This window comes from Leucopleurus acutus, assembly GCF_964270905.1.
Source record: "Leucopleurus acutus genome assembly, chromosome: 4".
NCBI classification, from domain to species: Eukaryota; Metazoa; Chordata; class Mammalia; order Artiodactyla; family Delphinidae; genus Leucopleurus; species Leucopleurus acutus.
The window spans coordinates 136,874,817-136,895,054 of NC_139146.1; the positions used below are offsets into that span (position 1 = coordinate 136,874,817).

Genomic DNA, 20,238 nt, shown 5'->3' on the forward strand with positions numbered 1-20,238 from the left:
CTAAATTACCTTTTGGTGAAATCAGATCTTCCCTACTGGCATCAAGCAGAGAGGAATCCAGACCCCGGGGGCCGGCTAATGTACCCCAGCAGCTCCTAGTCACTCTCCTGGAGCCCAGAGAGGGTGTAGGACATTAAAAGGGTTACTCACATCCTTTGGCCCCCCGCAGTTTATCCTGTAGGGGGTTACTCTCTGCACAGGCTTTTCTCTTCTGACTGCCTGCCTAGCAGAAGTTTGCTTAGGGCAGTAAAATGTTTATTACCTGTTTATTGTGTGAGTAACTGCAGTCTAGGAGGGGAAAATATTTACCGGTTTACTAGGGCAATGAAAATAGGATTAAGAGTTCTCAGGGCCGAGGAAGGAGCAGTATAAAACCCAAAGAATCATCTGCCATGCAGCCCGGAGAAGCCCAAGTCCCCCTGCATTATCCTTTCATTCTAGTCATGGTGGCTTTTCCTCTTATTCTCAGACCCGTGTAATTCACCATTATGGATTTGGAGATTGCTGGTATTCTAAAAGTCAGTCTTTCCCCAAAGAGAGTTTGGCTAGTATCCCAGGTGGAGCTATCAAATTGCACCAAAAGACAGGTCATCGACCTGGCTGACGTTTACATGCACATTATTTCTCTTTCCTCCAAAGTAAGTTACAAACAGCTTAATTTCCCCAAAATTTGCAGTGTGAAGATTCAATAAAATACCATGTAGCAGTTCAAGCCATCCTACAACCAGCATTTGCACTGAATTCAGTTATCATGGCTTAGGCAGTTCATCTCTTAAGATTTAAAAATTACCAGTAGAAATCTTCAATTAGCTCTTCAGCATGACTTTCCTCCTGCCATCCTCCCCTCCCTTGCCTCTTTTCCCTTCTTAGGAGTCTTTCTGTCTTGATCATTCAGGAACAAAGCAGAATTGAAATCCTGTTTCATACGTCACAAAATTATACTTAGCAATCTCTGAAGCTAAAATACCAGCGTCTTCTAAAAGGCTGTCATTCTTAGAAGTGGCCTACAGGATTGAGCCCTAATTACTTTTGGAATCTCCTATTGTCTCTCCATTCATTTGTTCACTTATTCATTCATTCACTTATTCATTCGTTCACTCGCTCTTTTCACCCTTTTCACAGCTATGGATTGAACGCCTACTGTGTACCAACCACAGTGCTAGGATGGCCACGTGCGGTTTTGGATTCCGTTTGTCTTAAATTCCAAAACTTGAAAAGCGTTTCAGAAGTAAAGGGCACGATTGGAAAGAATCCATATATGTGACTTCACAGTGGTCCTGTCGTTGTCATTTCTATCAAGCTGAACATTCCTCTTCTTAGCCATCACCTCAAGGTGCTCTTTTCACGTCTGAGGTCCACATCTGTCAAGGTGCTTGTGTACAGTCCATACGACGTGGATTGAAGGGTGGGCGCTTTGGCAGTCATTTCATCAAGAGGATACCTGTAAATGGTTTTAGCAAATCATTCCGGCTCCACCAAGGCACTCTGCGCTTCATATGAATCGCTGGTGTTATTAATTGGGGAACCTCAGGGTCCCCCTCTTATTCTGTTTGGCACAAGCCTACCTTCTGTTCCCATTACACTGAGCCTTTGGGTAATATGCTAACTGTAACCCCACCCTCACCCCCACCTCTGCCGGCATTCTTCTTGTGTAGTAGCAATGATCGCACACATACACATGCCTGAACAGTGAAGAATAAACGCTAGGGTGGTAGAAAAGCGCTCCATCCACCAGCACGGGCAGGCGTTTATCCTCGCAAGGATTGTGATTCCCTGGTCCTTTAGTGATAGCCTTCTCTAGGGTTGAAGAACCTAAAGCATTGGGAGGGATTTAAGGTCTGTGATCTGATGAACACCAAGATGAAGGGTGAAAAGGCTCAGCAGTCATTTCCGTGACATCAGATATCGGGATGCTTGGGATGTGTAGACCATTGTGAAGATGACGGACTCTTTGTCCTTTATCTGTTTGTCATCATGAGCACCCTGCCAGCCAGTAAGTTTCAGAGCTGGAATTAAAGCTAAGAATCCCCATGTTTGTTGTTGGTTCTGTCCTCAGCTTCTGGACTTCAGATTTATAGACTGGTTTTCTTGCTGCTTTTACAAGCTACCAGTAAAATTTCTGAGCGTACACTTAGACTTTTGAAAATATAGTATTTGATATATTAAAGCTGGTTTTGTTGTAATATTATCATAGGATTATAGAGCTGGAGGAAATGCAATACATTACTTCAGGACTGGGACCCTCTACTGACACTTGAATCCTTTCTACAGTATCCTTGCTAAGTGGTTTTCCAACCTCTACTTGAACACCTCCAGTGATGGAAAATTCACTAACCCATTCCATTTTGGGACAGCATATTCTTTAAGGCCTGCTATAATACATGTAAAAGTTAGTGGAGGGGGGCTTCCCTGGTGGCGCAGTGGTTGGGAGTCCGCCTGCCAATGCAGGGGACGCGGGTTCGTGCCCCGGTCCGGGAAGATCCCACATGCTGTGGAGCGGCTGGGCCCGTGAGCCATGGCTGCTGAGCCTGCGCGTCCGGAGCCTGTGCTCCCGCAACGGGAGAGACCACAGCAGTGAGAGGCCCGCGTACCGCAAAAAAAAAAAAAAAAAAAGTTAATGGCGGGCCAATGATGTTACGATAACTTCTTTAAAATGTGTGTGAATTGGCTGAGCAGGAACTATACCTGAAGAACTGTAATGTCCTTTTTTTCATTTGTGTGCTGGTTTTAAAGAGCAAGGGGAGGTTGAAGACATAGCAATGATTCCTAAACCTCAGTGTGCAAAGGAATCGCCAGGTGAGGGAGCTTGCTTGCAGTGAAGATTCTCAGGCCCGATTCTGTGATCCAAGCCTGGAATCTCCAAAGCACCTACAGCTGATTCTGGTACACACGGTCTCTCTGAACCACCTAATGAAGAAACTCTGGCCTAGGCTGGGAAATTTGGACTCTGATAAAACTAAGGAGCCCCTGAGAAATCTGTTACATCTTCTGTTTCCTCAACCAGAAAATTATTCCCAACAGCTGAACTCTGGAGGCACAGTATGTAGATTAACTAGTGATTTTACTCATCATTTCACATCCTATAGCCCCAGCTACTGATATAGGAAATAATGATTTGGGTTTGAGTGAATCTTCTTCCCAGTGTCCGCTGATGGGCAGAATGTACTGGAGCATGGGCACCAATGCTCACAGAATCCTTTTCCTCTTCCAGGGAAGGGAAGGTCTTCTTCACTGTTTGACATTCTGTTTATGCATTTGGTCTTAAATTGGCTGCACAATGGAATGGTTAGGACAGACTCTGCAAAAAAGAGTCCCTTTGGATTGGGAGAGCTCTTTATACACAGGCCTATCAGCCCAGCACATGAGGCTCAACCTTAGAAGAGCTCTGAGAAACGGCAGTGATTCTTGGACCCATCACAGCGCGTAATCGGTCTAGATGACGGCTGCCCAAAACCTTCCCCAAATAGAGCCTCTTTAAAGGAGAGGGGTTGCGGCCCTTCTGTTTGTTAGATATGCAACAAAGAGCAACTTTCCAACTGAGTGCCTGCCTGGCCTTCTGACATCGGGATCCTATCCCGTCCTTCATCCCAACCATGACCAGTCTCTCTTCCTCCACCCTCTATATCGGGTCCCTTAGGACCTCGGGAGGGGCTTGTTACCAGGGACACAAACAGATAGTCCTTAGTGAGTTAAGTACTAAAGTGGGGACGGTCTTTTCCTTCCTCATCTGTAGGAATAACTGCTAGACTCTGAGAGCTTCCACCCTAAGCCCATTGAAGCCAGAAGGGTCCAAAGATTTTTCCCCAGTACCATTATTTACTTTATTCATATTCAGAGATAATGAAAATATTTCTCAGGATGTCTCTGAATCCTCCTGAGAAAAGGAGCCTTGACGTGGAAGGTGTTCAGCACTCAGATTTTCTTGACCGTTGATTAGCATCATATATACATGTAAATTTTCCTGGTGATTATACTGTTAATATATTCACCTCGTGTAAGATACACCACTCAAAATGGGTTTCCTAGAAAAGTCTCGTTTCAGTCAACTAGAGAGTGTCACTGTCGTGCAGATGGCCTTCTCCCATGGATTACGGCACGACGTGCACAGGAAAGTACACTTAATGAAAGCAGCATTTTTTGTGTTCCATGTTCCTGAGATGTGTCCTCCGGAGCGTGTTTCAACCTACCTCACCTGCTGCTACATCAGGATTCAGGGGCCTCAGAGCCCCTCCAGTGTGAGGGAGGTGCCCACCCTCTGTGAGAGAAGGGCTGCCCCCGTGCAGCTCAGCAGCCACCCCCACCTGCCTGCCCCCAGCTCCTGGCCGAGTCCTCAGAACCCAAGGGTTCTTTTCCAACCTCGGAGTTCTCCAAGCCTTTGCTAACGGTAGGGCCTTTGCTTCTGCTGGGACTTGGAATTCCTTTAGTGAATTCACCAGGAGGTGAGCTTCGGAAAAAGACTGGAATATTCTTCCTGAAACCACACTCTTACCAAAGCAGCCACAGCCGGGACTGGGCCTAACCACAACCCGGGTCTCCCCTTCTTCCACTCCCATAGTCATGAACACTTGTGTCAATGCTGACAGAGGCCAGGTGAATGTAAACCCTCTTGCCCTATATTACCACCTGGGAGAAAAGAGGGGGGAAACACACTGTTGACCTGAGGGGAAAGAGGTTGTTGAAGGGAGATCGTCCAGCTTGGTGGTCCAAAAGCACCGCAGTAGCTCTCCGGCCTTGATTTTCTCGACCCAAACCCATCCATCTGCCAGGACCGAGTCACACCACAGCAGAGCTGGTTTCCACCTTGGCCACCAAGGCCACCTTCTCTCTCTCATAGTGGTACCAAGAGTAGGATCAGAATTCACACTGATATTGCTGTATTTCATAAGCACTGGTAGAACAGTTTAAGAATCTGTTATTTTTTTTTTTTTCGCGGTACACGGGCCTCTCGCTGTTGTGGCCTCTCCCGTTGCGGAGCACAGGCTCCGGACGCGCAGGCTCAGCGGCCATGGCTCACGGGCCCAGCCGCTCCGCGGCATGTGGCATCCTCCCGGACCGGGGAACGAACCCACGTCCCCTGCATCGGCAGGCGGACTCTCAGCCACTGCGCCACCAGGGAAGCCCTAAAGATCTGGTGTTACTTACCATTCATAAGGAGGTACTTATACATGTAAATACAACCGGGTGTTTATACTTGACTGGCACAGCCCTCACTGTTATATTGTTAAGGCCAGATTAATCTGAGCAATAATACATACTGACATGTGGGAATTATAAAGCAACTTGTTTTCAGAGAATCAAAAATACTTTTCAGATATGTTACCTTTTACTAGAACCTGAATTCAGGCAAATCACTTAAACCTGTGGCATAAGACTATCAAAAAATATACCTTTGGGGTGTCCCTGGTGGCGCAGTGGTTGGGAGTCCGCCTGCCAATGCAGGGGACACAGGTTCTATCCCTGGTCCGGGAGGATCCCACATGCCGCGGAGCTGCTGAGCCTGTGCTCTGGAGCCCGCGTGCCAAGACTGCTGAGGCCCGCGTGCCTGAGCCCATGCTCCATGGCAGGGGAAGCCACCGCAATGAGAAGCCCAAGCACCGCATCGAAGAGTAGCCCCCGCTTGCCGCAACTAGAGAAAGACCGCGCGCAGCAACGAAGACCCAACGCAGCCAAAATTAAAAATAAATAAATAAATTTATTTTAAAAAATACCTTTGATACGGTATCTTACAAAACCTATTACAATGTTTTAGACACTAGGATTTTACAAGAGGACCTTTTTCTTGTGGTCGGGGAAATGATACAGACACCTTTGAATACAGGAGAGAGAGAGATGGAACTTTCCACGGATGGAAATAGTCTGAGTGGTGGCCTATCTGAATATTATCTGCTGTCATAAACAAACCCCCTACATTTCATTGGAGCAACAGATGTTCATTTCTCACCTAACAGTCTGATGTGGGTGTCCTTGATCACCAGGGTAGCTCTTCTTCACATGGTGACACAGGAACACAAGTTTGTTCCCTCTTGGGCCTCTGTCCTCAGCAAGTTCCCAGAGTCCTCTGTATCCCGTTGGCAAGTGGAGGGAGGGAGGTGATGGAGAAGGCACCCCCTTTCTTAAACAACTCTGGCCAGAGGGACACCATTCACTTCCAATTACATCCCCCTGGCCAGAACCAGTTTTTTGGCCCTAGCTAAACACAAGGCATTCTGGAAACTGTGGTCTCTGCCAGGCTGCCCCCTTCCCAGTTGTAACTCTTCACTATGGACAGAGGAGCACAATGTTTGGGGGACAGTAAGTTCTTTCTGCCACATGGACTTGGTTACTTATTTTAAAGTGATTTAGTACACAGGAGAATATGCAGGTCTGCAGAGGACACTTTATCACAACCAAAACTCAAACCCACATTATATAAATTCCAGAAGATCTGTTGGTTCTACAGCTGAGAAGTAGATAAGCAGCAGATGAAACTCAGTGTGGAGAAACGGAAAGCAGTGTATCTAGGGAAAATGATCCAAATTAGGTTGCACTAATGGTATGATAATATCCCAGGGTATGGGATATTATCAGAAAACACACGAGAGTCCTTCTGTACCATTGTCTGAAGACATGGATACAGGGGCAGCTACTACGGCCAGAAAAACCCACCAAAATAACAGACATTATCTGGTGAAGGATTACAAATATATAACAAAATAATCTTGTTCAGAATTTTGACAGTCCTCATCTAGAACCTTACATGCCATTCTGGCTGCTATATTTCAAGAAATAACTAACCAGAACTAAAGAAGCTTCAGGAAGGAACCAAGTGATCAAAGGTGGTGGTCCGTAAGCTTTTTGGAGTCACAGAAGCCTTTGAGAATCGCAGAGAGAACAGCAAGCACGTGCACACACGACTTTGCATGCCGTCTCACGCCCATCTGTGGCTGACTTGTGGTACTCAGACCAATGTTAAGACACTTTGGTTTCAAAAATACTATGTGAGAATAAATGTTAACGTTTGGATTCTTCTGTCTCAATACAGAAAGACTGAGAGAAGCTGTATGTAATCAGATTCTTTTTTTAAATTACCAAGCGTGTGATGAGTGCCAACACGGACATCTTCACCAAATCCTGATGTAGTAAGACAAATCAGGAGGACCACCCTGAAGTCTGAAAGAGGCAAATTCAAAAAGAAAAAAAAATAGCATCACTGATTTACATGGCAGGTTTCATAAGATTATGAAGTTTCATTGACTTTTTTTTTAAGCATCACTTATTAAAAATATTTATTTATTTATTTTTGGCTGCATTGGGTCTTTGTTGCTGCGCGCGGGGCTTTCTCTAGTTGTGGTGAGCAGGGGCTACTCTTCATTGCAGTGCGCGGGCTTCTCGTTGCAGTGCCTTCTCTTGCTGCAGAGCATAGGCTCTAGGCGCGTGGGCTTCAGTAGTTGCAGCATGCGTGCTCAGTAGTTGTGGCTCACGGGCTCTAGAGCACAGGCTCAGTAGTTGTGGCACCACGGGCTTAGTTGCTCTGCGGCATGTGGGATCTTCCCGGACCAGAGATCAAACCCGTTTCCCCTGCATTGGCAGGAGGATTCTTAACCGCTGTGCCACCAGGGAAGTCCCTAATTTCATTAACTTAAGATGTGGTAAGGCCAGAATTACAAATAGCTTTTTTTAAAAAAAATAAATTTATTTATTTACTTTTGGCTGCATTGGGTCTTCGTTGCTGCGCCTGGGCTTTTCTTTAGTTGCAGTGAGTGGGGGCTACTCTTTGTTGCAGTGCGGGGGCTTCTCATTGCGGTGGCTTCTCTTGTTGTGGAGCATGGGCTCTAGGCACGCGGGCTTCAGTAGTTGTGGCACACAGCCTCAGTAGTTGTGGCACACAGGCTTAGTTGCTCCACGGCATGTGGGAGTCTTCCAGGACAGGGCTCGAACCCATGTCTCCTGCATCGGCAGGCGGATTCTTCACCACTGCGCCACCAGGGCTATTTCAAAGCTATTTTTAAAATGGCTTAAACCAATTTCATGGATGATAGGTCTATGATGAGGGATGTTAGAGAAAACTCAATGGTTTGGTGCGTGGCCCTAACCCTCTGAGGTTGACATCGACATTGACAGCCATCTTCCTTCACATGTCCCTCAACTTGTCCCTTGGTGCCTCCAAAAGAGATTCAGTGCTGAGCTGAATGGGTGGATGGGGGGCCTGACCCAGAGTGGAGTTTTTAGGTTAGAATTAATCACCTGCACCAACTGGAAAGTTGCGGAGCTGATGTCTTATTGTTTGTGTGTTTGTTTCTTTGGGAGGCAAAGAGATAAATTGGTTTATGTAAGTGACCAAATTTGTATGCTAATGAAATGGGCAATCACGGTGATGTGTACACTTGTTATGTGTGCCCAAGACATCTGTGTACCCAAGACATTTTTGCGAGGGAGGGAGGACCGTGTATCATTACGTCCAGTGTTTCATATGTATACAAGTAAGTCCCCTACATACAAACGAGTTCTGTTCCGAGAGCACGTTTGTAAGTCCAGTTTGTTCGCAAGTCCAACAAAGTTAGCCTAGGTACCCAACTAACACAATAGGCTATATAGTACTGTACTGTAATAGGTTTATAATACTTTTCGCACAAACAATACATAAAAAGAAACAAACACAAAAAATAAAAGATTTTTAATCGTACAGTACAGTACCTTGAAAAGTACAGCAGTACAGTACCACAGCTGGCATCCAGGGTCTGGCATCGAGTGAACAGGCAAGAAGAGTTACTGACTGGAGGAGGGAGAGGAGGTGGGAGACGGTAGAGCTGAAGGCTCGTCAGCAACAGGAGATGCAAGGCAAGCTGCAATTTCACTCATGACTGACGTTGATGGAACGCACGTTCGCATCTTTGAAATTTCGCAACTTGAAGGTTTGTATGTAGGGGACTTACTGTTCTGAAGTACAGAAAGTAAGTAACTAGGTCAGCCTCACACATAAAATCTTGTGAAGCTCACCAGCTCCACTGGTTATAGAGCCAGGGTCCAGGGAGACAGTGTACCAGCAAACCTTGGTTGTTTCCTCCATTCCTCTCCTCTTCTGCTGGGTGCCCTGCAACCAGAACCTTCACCTCACCTTATCTCCATGTACCTCCTTGTCAAATAGAGTGAATGATTTCTGAAATCAAGCTAGAGGAAATGGTGTGCAGAAAAATCAGAGGGACTGAGAAGTTGCCCCTTCTAGTGTTGTCCCCTGGAAAAACAGCTAAGGTCTGCCCTAAGGTGCCAGGCTTTATTTTGTAATGGTTTATTGTTGTTCGTTGGAGGAACCCCCAGTTATTAGAAGTTCCCCCCACTGCCGTTATTTTGGCACCTACAGCTTAAAAAAAATCATGCATGAAGCAAGGTCACTGCTGAGTGCCTTACAAAGCAACCAGTGATGATCCCTTTGGGGTAGGAGAATAGGGAAAAAGATGCACGAAGAGGAAACACACGACACTCAGCCCGATGTTCAGCCCATAGTAGGTTCTCCATAAACAGTTCGTCCTTCCTTCTTTAATTGAAAAGATTATAGATGTCAAAGCATTTTCCAAATTAAAAAGCTATGATATGATTTCCAATTTTTAAACCTCTCACTCCCTTTGCCATTTACTGCATACTCCAAAAAGTACCTTGAAGTGAAGGAGGCCACCCTTAAAATATTTTAGAGGGTGAAAATATAATGATTACATTGAAATACTTTAGCCTACGTGGCATTTCTTTAACTTTGCACTTTCAAGCCCAGTAAAGGCAAAATCAGGGTAACCAGATGCCATTTTATAAAATGTTACAACTCCAATTACAGTTCCTTTCCTTCTTTATTTTAAAGACTAACAACATTAAGATAGTGTGAGAAAGGGACTTCTCTGGCCATCCAGCGGTTAAGACTCTGTGCTCCCAGTGCAGAGGGTGCAGGTTCGATCCCTGGTCAGGGAACTAAGATCCCACGTGCTGTCTGGTACAGCCAAGAAAAAGAAAAGATAGTGTGGGAAAGAGGCAAGGGAAGCATTCATAATCCCACCATCCTAACACCACAAGTAATTTCAGTTTTTAATATTCCCTCCCAGATTTAGACAACACCCCTGTATATTTTTCAGTCACCTCGGTTAGGTGATGTCTAAACAGCAGCTGTTAGCGGGGCTGCCTCAGAGAAGATGGGCATCTCTCGTCCTCCCAGCTAGAGCTAACCAGCCTGGGGGACCAGTCCCGGGGAGGCCCTGGGGATAACCTAGCTCCATTCACATCAAGGCTGGGCCCACATCTGCTTCGGTCCCTGCTTCCCAATGACTCCAGGCCCAACCCTGCTTTGAGAGCCACCCAGGAGCAGCTCCTGAAACAAGAGTAGAGCCAGCGATTATGGCGAGGAACCAAGTCGAGGTTGAAAGCAAGCAGAAAATATCCTGTCCCCTCTGCTGCTCTGAGCTGGGATGTGGGCAGTGCTTTTACCTGCTTGAGATGGCCCCATCCCACAGGAGAACACAGTCTGTGTGCACAGCGCTTTCTAATCACACGAGACGTTGCTGTTCCTTCCCTGCCTTTCCAGTAAATGCCCAGTCACAACAGCAAACACATCCTCCATCCAGCTTCCCGCTTTTCAGAGTCACAAAATGCTCTCGGCTGCATTAGCTTGTTCTATCTCCACGACAACCTTAGTAGGTCATCAGGGTGCTGTTTTAGCTCCACATTCTAGGAAAGAGAAATTGAGACTTGGAAACCTACTGTATAGCACGGGGAACTCTACTCAGTGCTCTGTGGTGACCTAAATGGGAAGGAAATCCAAAAACGAGGGGAGGGGATCTATGTATACGCATAGCTGATTCACTTTGCCGTACAGCAGAAACTAACACAACATTGTAGAACAACTATACTCCAGTAAAAATTAATTTTAAAAAAATTGAGACTTGGGGAGGTGAGGCCACGTCCTAGGAATGAAGTTCTTGAAAGAATGAATGTGAACTTGTGCTTGGATCCACTGGGCATTCTGGAAGGGGTAGTGGCCTGCTCTGTCCACCGACACGCAATCACACATACTCACCCTTGTCCGTACTCAAGCAAGTAGCTCTGCCAGGCACGTGACTCGAGTAAGTTGGGACCTTTCCAGCCGGGCATCAGTGAGCAGGACGTAGGGTTGCTGATGAGGGAGTCCGGCAAAATGACGTTTAAAAGTAAATGGTTTCTGACCAAGATGGAAAGGGTTTGCTTGTTGACAGGATGGCTTGTCAGCAGGACTACAGATCCAGGTACGCGATGTCTTTTTGGTGCTACCATTTCTGTCCCGCGTTATTAAAAAATAACATATTGATTACTGCCGCTTCAGTTTACTTAGGGAAGCTATTTATTTTTGAAAAGTGGCAAAGGTAGGAGATTACTTCCTTCACTTTGGCATGGTTTCTCACCCCCTTTTGGGAATCTCAGAGCCCACCCTCTCCCCCCTCCCCCATTTCTTTGTAGGTTTAGAAAAGGAGTATATCAGTTCAGTATTCTTTTAGCAACAGAAGTGCTGCCACCTTGGGTATTTTTAGCCTGTCAGGTGCCCTCCGCCTGCCATGAACTTGGTATATTCAAGTGTTTAATTCCGCAGCCTCTCTCATTTGAAAGGGGGCCTGTTCCAGCCCTCTGACCACCATAGCTCCACTTTTACAGCTGCCTGTAAATTTCTGAACATGCAGCGATATCTTTAGCGGTGACTCCAGATACTTCCTGTTGAGCTGCAAGATGCAATCCTGCAAAAGCACACTGCGGCCAAGTATACCCCCTCCGCCCAGCACTCAGCAAATAAACAGGGGCAGCATCAACGTGATTTTCTTAAATCCAGTACTGAACAGGTTTTTTCAGTTAGTTTAATTAATTGTGGTGACTTGGGCAGTCCAAGTTATTCCACCTACCCGAGCTTTGAACACCAGGCTTCGTTTTCTCTCCTGATTCAACATCCGACCAGAAGCTCAGGTACAGGGACCTATACCAGGTATGTTTTAATTCCGTGCGCCTCTTAGCCCCATACTTGTACCTGGTTAAACAGACGGCCACACAGCAACAGACTCAGGGCAGCTCCGTACATGTTCTCACAGAATCCAGACTCTTCTACAACCTTGCCTAGGGCCTTGGTCATTGAGGGGAGGAGAGGGATCCAGGATTTTCTGTAAGGAACGTATCCTTTTGAGACTTGAGAAAGGAGAAGAATGTTAAATTCTTTCCCGGGCTCATAGGAGACCTGTGAAAGGAAAAATTTCCCCTCTGGAGTTAAGTTCTTGTCCACAGGGGATGCACTGACCTTTCTACCAGACCCTAAACAGTTAAATCGTGGTTCCTGGATAAGGCCTTGGATTCTCAGAGAAAGTTATGTTTCCCATGAATCTTCAGAAGCGGTAGTGTACACCAAACCCCCTTGCTCAGTTTCCCTGTAACGAAGATCAGCCAATCCTAGGCCATCCACAGACCAGGAAGACTCTACATCCAGAGAAGCCAGAGGAATGTGAGGAAGCCTGGATTTTGGCCTTGGACCACCAAATAAGCACCTCCCCCAACTCCTGCCCTCCTTATGGAGGCTATGGGGTCATGCCTGCTCTCACCCCACCAGATCAGACTCCCCTCAGACGTTTGTTAGAGTCAATGGGGTCTACAGAGCCTGTCTCTTCCCAGTGTTCCACCTGCCTCTTACCCAGAGGCCACTTTGGGGGCACACATTTTAGCCATCAGCCTGGCAGAGGAGCCTTGTCTGACGCGTGCACCTTCTCTCCAAGAAATGCAAAGATAGGCCTGAGGATCCCATGGAGGAAACCAATCTCTCAACTGTCTCCTTCACATGTCATTTTGTGGTTTATGATGCTAAATATTTCCGTAACTCTCTGTTCTTTGAGGATTTCTTTTTGGGCTCTTATCGTTTGGCAAACTCCATTACTCATCAAAATGTATTCAGGAAGGGTGGCCACAAAAGCAAAGGTACTAAGCAGTGGGCTTGCAAAGCCAACCAGACAGGAGAAAAAGAAACACTAATGAGTAACAGTAATAATAACTCTCCCTTATTAGTATTTACTAGGGCCAGGGGTTGCTCAAAACAAGATATACATAGTAACGTAGAGAAACCTCACAACAATCCTGTGAGGTTGCATCCTTTCCTTGCCCAATCTTTCAGTGAAAACATATTTATTGGGCACCTACTATGTGCCAGGTACCTGGGCTAGGCACTGGGAATATAACAGTGAAGGAGATAAAACAAGGCTTTCGCCCGCAGGGAGCAGAGCAGACCTAAGAGAGTGAAACAAACAATCGCACAATAATTCCTAGAGGGCAGGGACCAGCTGGGACTCTGCAGCTTGAGGAAGAGTCCTGTGTGTGGTGCAAGTTTGTGCATGTGGCTTGCGAGCCCTTAGAAACCCATGGTGGGGACTTCCCTGGTGGCGCAGTGGCTAAGAATCCACCTGCCAATGCAGGGGACAGGGGTTTGATCCCTGGTCTGGAAAGATCCCACATGCCGCAGAGCAACTAAGCCCACGAGCCACAACTACTGAGCCCACGTGCTGCAACAACTGAAGCCCACGCGCCTAGAGCCCGTGCTCCGCAACAAGAGAAGCCACCGCAATGAGAAGCCCCCGCACCGCAACGAAGAGCAGCCCCTGCTCGCTGCAACTAGAGAAAGCCCGCGCGCAGCAACAAAGGCCCAATGCAACCAAAAATAAATAAAATTTTTTAAAAAAGAAAAAGAAACCCATGGGGGACTGTCTGGGCTCAACTCTCCAGCCCCGTTTCCTCCTGTCCCATGCTCTGTACGTCCCAGTCCAGCGACACAGGAGATGTTGTATCTTACCTCCTTCCCTCTGCTCTTCTTTTCCCGCTGCCTCTGTTACTTTCCTTGACCGATTTCTGCACCGCTTCCAGCGTCTACCCCCCCAGAAAACCCTCCTTGACCCTTTTTGCCCCAGTCCGGCTGGGTTAGTTGAACTGCCTTTGTGCCTCCGGGGCCCCTTGTGCTGATCTGTATCACTGCACTTGGCCTCACCCCTTCCCGGGCATCTGTTGAGGGGTCTGTTTTCTCACCAGCCTGCGTGCTCCCTGGGCGCATGCTGGCTCCATTCTTTGTTGCCTTTGTCAAGTAGCACAGGTCCTGACCTGCAGACGGCTACCAATGAACACTTGGGGGGTGAATATGCATCTGGACATGAGACTGTCCCTTCTCTGCCCTAGTGGAAAAAGTTGGGAATCGGGAGACTCTCCATTTACCTGGTAGTAATTAACGGGACAAAAGGGAGCCAGGTGGGGGGAGTACTAGAGGCAGTTGCTGCTGGAGGAGAGCAGGGGAAGAAGGGGAGCCGTTGTGAAACCCTCTCATCTCCCTTAAGGGACGCCCACCCAGACTCTCTCTGAACAGTTGCAGTGACCGAGAACTCGCTGCTTCACCGGGCAATCTGTTCCTCTGTCACATCTGTTGAAAAGTTCTCCCTTTTGTTAAGCAAACGCTGCTGACGATTTTCAGAGCTTTGTCTTCTAGAACAGCAGGGTAACTTGACTCTTCTATATAAGAACACTTCAAGTATCAGAAGGGCGTTATCGTGACCCATGTCAGATTCGTTTTTCCTTACGAAATCATTCTAGTGCCTTCAGCTCTTTCTCCCTATCATGTCACACAACTGGACACCCTACAGCCTCCTGATGTCTCTCTTAAGACGTGGTGTCCTGAGCTGAACAGTATGTTCCAGAGGGCTTCTGATCAGTATGGGCTATAGTGGTATGATGTCGAATTCCCTTGCTTTACAGCCTCGTCACTTTGTCAGTTCTCACTACTCTTGTGGGCAGTGAAACTCCTTCGTGTTCTGCATACGACAGACTCCTCAGACCACGTTTAATAATTGTGCTAATAGCAGCTACCGGTTACTGAGCACATCCTGTGCCCATGAGCCAGGCACCTTGTGGATCGCTGTACCATCACTACCTTCCTTAATTCTCCCATCCGCACTGAGGCTGAGTGAGGTTAAGTCATTTATCCAAAGTCCTGGGATTTGAACTCAGCAGACTGTCCAAAGCTCACATTCTATTTAACCCACTGCCCTACCTCCCATCCTGAACTTGTGTAGCTGATTTGTTTTCACCTCATTGCCACAGTTAGCTCTGTTAAGTTTGAGCTGAGTTTCTCCTCAAGTTTCCAGCATCTCAGAAACTCCACGGGTAGAGTTTTGAGCTCATCTGCTCAGCTTTCATCATACCTGTGTTCCAGATCAACGACAATGCCTTATAGCTCCCCATTAGAGAACTCCTTCTGGCTTGACACCATCTGGGCACCAGTAGGACCCAGGATTTCCATCAGCTTCCAAGCAACCTACCTTTGAATTCTCTGCCCCTTTTTCTCTTTTGTCCAAAAGTCATCATGAGAGACACCGTTAAATATCACATTGGTTTGAGGTACGTTATGTACGTAGCATGCCTCCACTCTAACAGATTAACAACAGTAAGAAATAATGCAGAAGGTGGATTCTTTGTTTAATTTATTTTCACAAATTAAGTGTTTGATCTTTTGTCCAAAAGTTTTGCCAGACATCAATAGCATGTTCACCTTTACTCCCCGTGCGAAAGTGAGCTATCGCCTTGAATCTAGGCTTCATTATTCATTCTAGTCTCACGTTATTCATTCATTCATTTCAACATCAGCAGTGTTTCTACCACCACAGAAGCAAAAAAAAAAAAAAAAACTTTTAGCTTTCATCGTTTTTCTTTTCCCCAAATATTAAAATAATGTATACTTCTCATGAAAATGTGGCAAGTACAAATATAGGTAAAGAAAACACAAAATAAAATGGTCCAATAATCCTAGAGATAGCCTCTGACATCTCCTAATTCTTTTTATAATCTAGAAGGCAATTTGCCTATGTGCTAACATAATTTATGGCAAGACCTAGGTTTGATTTCCCACACCTAGAATAGGAGCTACAGCCCTTAGGCTGTAGCTAGAAAATTAGGGAGGGACTTCCCTGGTGGTCCAGTGGTAAAGAATCCGCCTAACAATGGAGGGGACTCGGGTTTGATCCCTGGTCAGAGAACTAAGATCCCACATGCCTCAGGGCAACTAAGCCCACGCACCACCACAACTAAGCCCACGCGCCACAACTACTGAGCTCGCACGCCTCAACTAGAGCCGTGTGCCGCAAACTACAGAGCCCACATGCTCTGGATCCCACGCACCACAACTAGAGTAGAGAGAAGCCCGCGTGCCGTAACAAAAGATCCCGCATGCCTCAACGAAGATCCCGCATACCACAACTAAGACCGGACGCAGCCAAAAATAAATAAAATAAATAAGTAAATAATGAATCTTAAAAAAAAAAAAAAGAAGGAGGATTGGGCAGAAATGCTGCTGGTGCAAGGTGAGGAAGAAGACTGGGCCCCCAGGAAGAGAGGGATGTATGGTGGGACCCCCAGGGCATCTCCCTGTTCAACCAAGTGTGTGTTGTTTCTGCTGATGCTCAAGGCAGCACACGGTAGTCCCCAAACCTCTTGATACTGTTTCCCCAGAGGAATTACTTGGCTGCTCTCCAGCTGTGGTTTTCCTCTTTCTGTCATAACTGCAGTGCCCCCTACTATCCAGCTTGAGAGTTCTATCTGGACACATTTCTCTCTTCCCCTCAAACGTCAGTTTGAACATCAGAGTTTAGAAGAGGAATCATATGGGCGAGAAGGTTCCCTCTGGGTGACTGTGACATGTTGGACATCTGTCTCCAAATACATTAGGTTCAGTTTAGAACCAATCTCTCAATCAATCACTGTGATTTTTCACAGATGGATGGATGGACAAACATCTAACAAAATGTCTTATAGATTCTCCTCAAGAGAAGTTCAGGTGCAGCGCTGCCTAGAGGTCCCTTCCAGCTCAGTGATTCTTTGAATGTGTGATTGATATCTTGGAAACAGGGATATCAGTTGGTATATTTGTCAGTGGCTGGCAATCTTCATGAAAATTCATTATGGTCTAGGGAAAGCCTCGAGGAAATATGAGTTGTCTAGAGGAACTTGGGGAAGAGACAAGCTAGTCATCAGATGGCATAGGTAAGAATGTGGAAAAGCCTGTCCTGGGAAAGTTGCTGATGGAAAATAAAGGAGGAAAACAAGAAAGGGCCAGAAGAAGTGTTTGATGACACCCCAGCCTAATCCTGCAGTCATACATGGCAGGAGAGGATAAAGGAACATGGAAGTAACCATTATGTCAAGAACTTAACCTCAAAAGGCAACAGCAGGTCATACAAGTGGAGGTTTCAGACGCAGATCAAATTATATGTCTGGTAGCAAATGAACAGTTGGGAACACGTCAGTCTTTCTGGCCACTTTTGCACACACAGATAGATAACCATCAGCTGTAGTGGGCACGTCTTACAATATTGTCAAAAAAAAAAAAACCTTAGAAGATGTATTTAGGTCCCACAGTGCCTCCTCAGTTCTCTTCTTTTATACAGTAATGTGTACACAGGCATTTGCCAGGTAGGAAAACACCTTCTCTTCCGTAGATGCTGAGAGCTATAGTTTAGATAGGAGCGGACGGCTCTTTCCCAAGACGGAAAAAAAAAGGTTATTATCCAGAGTTGACCTGAGGAGGGGTCGAGGGGGAATTTAGAAGGTTATATGAAGGAGCTAATCACAGACCTATTTTCTGTCATTCGTTCATTCACTCACTCATTGAGTGCCTACCGTGTGATGGGCACTGCAAGAGGCAGGTGAGTACAAAGATGCAGGCTGGCAAGGGACTCATAGCCTAACAGGGGAGATGGACAGATGAGTGCATGATCCTAACCCAGGCGATGAGGAGGCCAACGGAGAAAAAGCAGAGGGTGCTTTGGATGCTCAGAGAGGAAGCAACCAGCCGAGCTGATGACAGGGACTGCTTCTCGCGTGTGGTATTAGAATTCAGCGTTCAAGGATGAGAAGGAGTTAGCCAGGTGAAGAATGAAAGGAGGGGGGTTGGCGCAGAGGGCACAGATCGGGGAGCGCAAGACACATTCAGCCAAATAGAAGTGGTTTGGTAAGGCCAGAGTTAGCATCGCGGGGTGGTAGGATGGGGGCCGTCAACAGATGGGGCTGGAGAGCTAGGTCGCGAAGCACACCCTGCTGAAGAATATGGTTGTTACCCTGCGTGCAGTTAAGGGCTGGGGGCGGGATGAAGAGTAGTACAAGCATCATCAGAGAGATTAGCCTCGTGGCTGGGTGGCTGGAGGGTATGCTGGAGGGCAACAAGAGAGAAAAATGGAAAACCAATGAGGAGACTAACAGAGTGACCCGAGGGAAGTGTTGATGACATGGACCAGTGAAATACCAGGTGGGATGATATAAAGGAGATAGAAGCTACCAGATTCTTTAACGGAGTAGACCTGGAGAATGAGAGGGGAAAGGAAGAGTCTAGGATGACCCCCTGGGCCAGACATCAGGCTAGCAAGATGGCAGCACCATCCTCGGGGGCATGAGTCTAAGGCTGGAGTGCAAGGGGCAGGGGGACATAGGGTAGCTGATTTCATTATGGTCCCGCTGTGAGTATCTCTTTGCCGTGAGAATTTACTTCCAAGCTGCTGGTGGTAGAGCTGTACTGGCAGGAGACTTAGTCACACATTCATATCAGGTCCTGCAAAGCCAGAAAGCCTGCCCCAGAAAAAAAAAAACCTTGGGGAGAAGGGCAGGGGATTTGGGCTTTGCAAAAACCTGGATGTTTCCTGAGGGAATTGTTTGGTTCTGAGTTACCTGGTTCTCAGAATTACTTTGGTTCTCAAGAATATTGTGTGTTGATATTCCTAGTCACAGCTGTTTCACGGGTGCCAAGCTGTCAGACGCTGACGGAGTCCAGACGAAAAGTTGCAGGTGGGGAAGGGGTGTACAGTGAGCAAAGAGCTGGTCCATGCGGGCAGGAACCTAAACCGGCTTAGCACAGCCTAACTGTTAGACGCATCCAAGTCATCTCCAGGAATATTTTATTACCAGTAGCTTGAATTTGCACCCCACCTTCTCCAAGGCAGCTTCCCTTTGAGGTTAGATTTAGCTGGTACGTCTGGGTCTATTTGAGATCTAGGCTTGGAGTGCCTTACTCCCAGGTATAGTCTGTGGGCTACTCTATGAGAATGTTGAGGGATGACTCTTTAAGGCCATCTTTCAGCCAAATGTGATTCTGTTACATAGACCCACATACTTCTGGCTTTAGTTTGTATTGAGGGGCATAATAAAAATCTTCTCAAAATTAGAGATCCATTTCATTCAACACCATGGTAGACTTTAAAGTGAATAACCCTTTATCAACACACATCATATTTTTCAAAATCATCAACTTTTTCACGATGGGGGAGTGTTACTTTTAAAACATACTAAAACAGCTAATAAATTGGGATTAGAAAGCTCAAAGAACGTTCTTCCGGGAACGTTGGGAACGTTCTTCCCAACCCACATGCTCCAACAGTCTACAGAAAGCTGCTTTTTTTTCGTCTTTTATGTGCAGCTTTTCTGATGAATTATGTAGATGAACAAATAACTTTTAAGTTAACTTTCCATTTCCCATTCTCACACTTGTATCTATTCTCAGACCACCAAAAGTATCCCAACATAAGTTCTAAAGAAATAGAAATTTAACTTCAAACTTGCAAAAACTGTTCTCAACCAGCTTTGGACACCACAATGTCCATTAAATACATTGACTTGGAAATTACAGAGTTAAGAGTTTGGGGTTGTTGTTTTTTTTTCTCTTTTAATTATTGTCATATCCTGATGCACTGCCTGAACTTCAGACAAACCAGAAATTTCGGTAGAACTTCCTAGCCTCTAATAGTTTCATCAGAAGTACCCAGTGTCTCTTTGTTATGTGCATCGATGTTTATCTGGTACTGACAGACAAAACCTTACTCTCTCTCTTTCTTTTTTTCATTATTGTAGTGAACCACGTATGGGGAACCAAAAAAGTTATTTGAAACCCTGAATCAAATCAATTGCAGTTGTAACAGAGCAGTAGATTCTAACTTGATCGGTTGCCCTCATTATTGGCACAGTTATCTTTGATCCAAGATGCTAAAGTCGTGTGATGTCCAAGCCAGATAACAAAAGCAGCCTTTCTCCAGTGTCATTCCAGGCACTTTTCATTCTCAGAGCCTACAGGTGTTATCCTGGCTTAGGGCTGTTGAAACATGGAACAGCAGACCAGCTGTCATTCATAAGAATCGGTGCTGGCCAGCTGGCCGAGCCAACTCCAGGAATAAAGACGTGCCTTTTCACTCTGATACACGGGGGCCTTGG

General features: G+C 46.3%; 1 protein-coding gene across 1 annotated transcript in view; it reads left to right on the forward strand.

Moving 5' to 3' along the window:
• MAML3 (mastermind like transcriptional coactivator 3) overlaps positions 1-20,238 on the forward strand; it is a 429,469-nt gene that overhangs the window by 372,250 nt on the left and 36,981 nt on the right. The window lies entirely within an intron of this gene.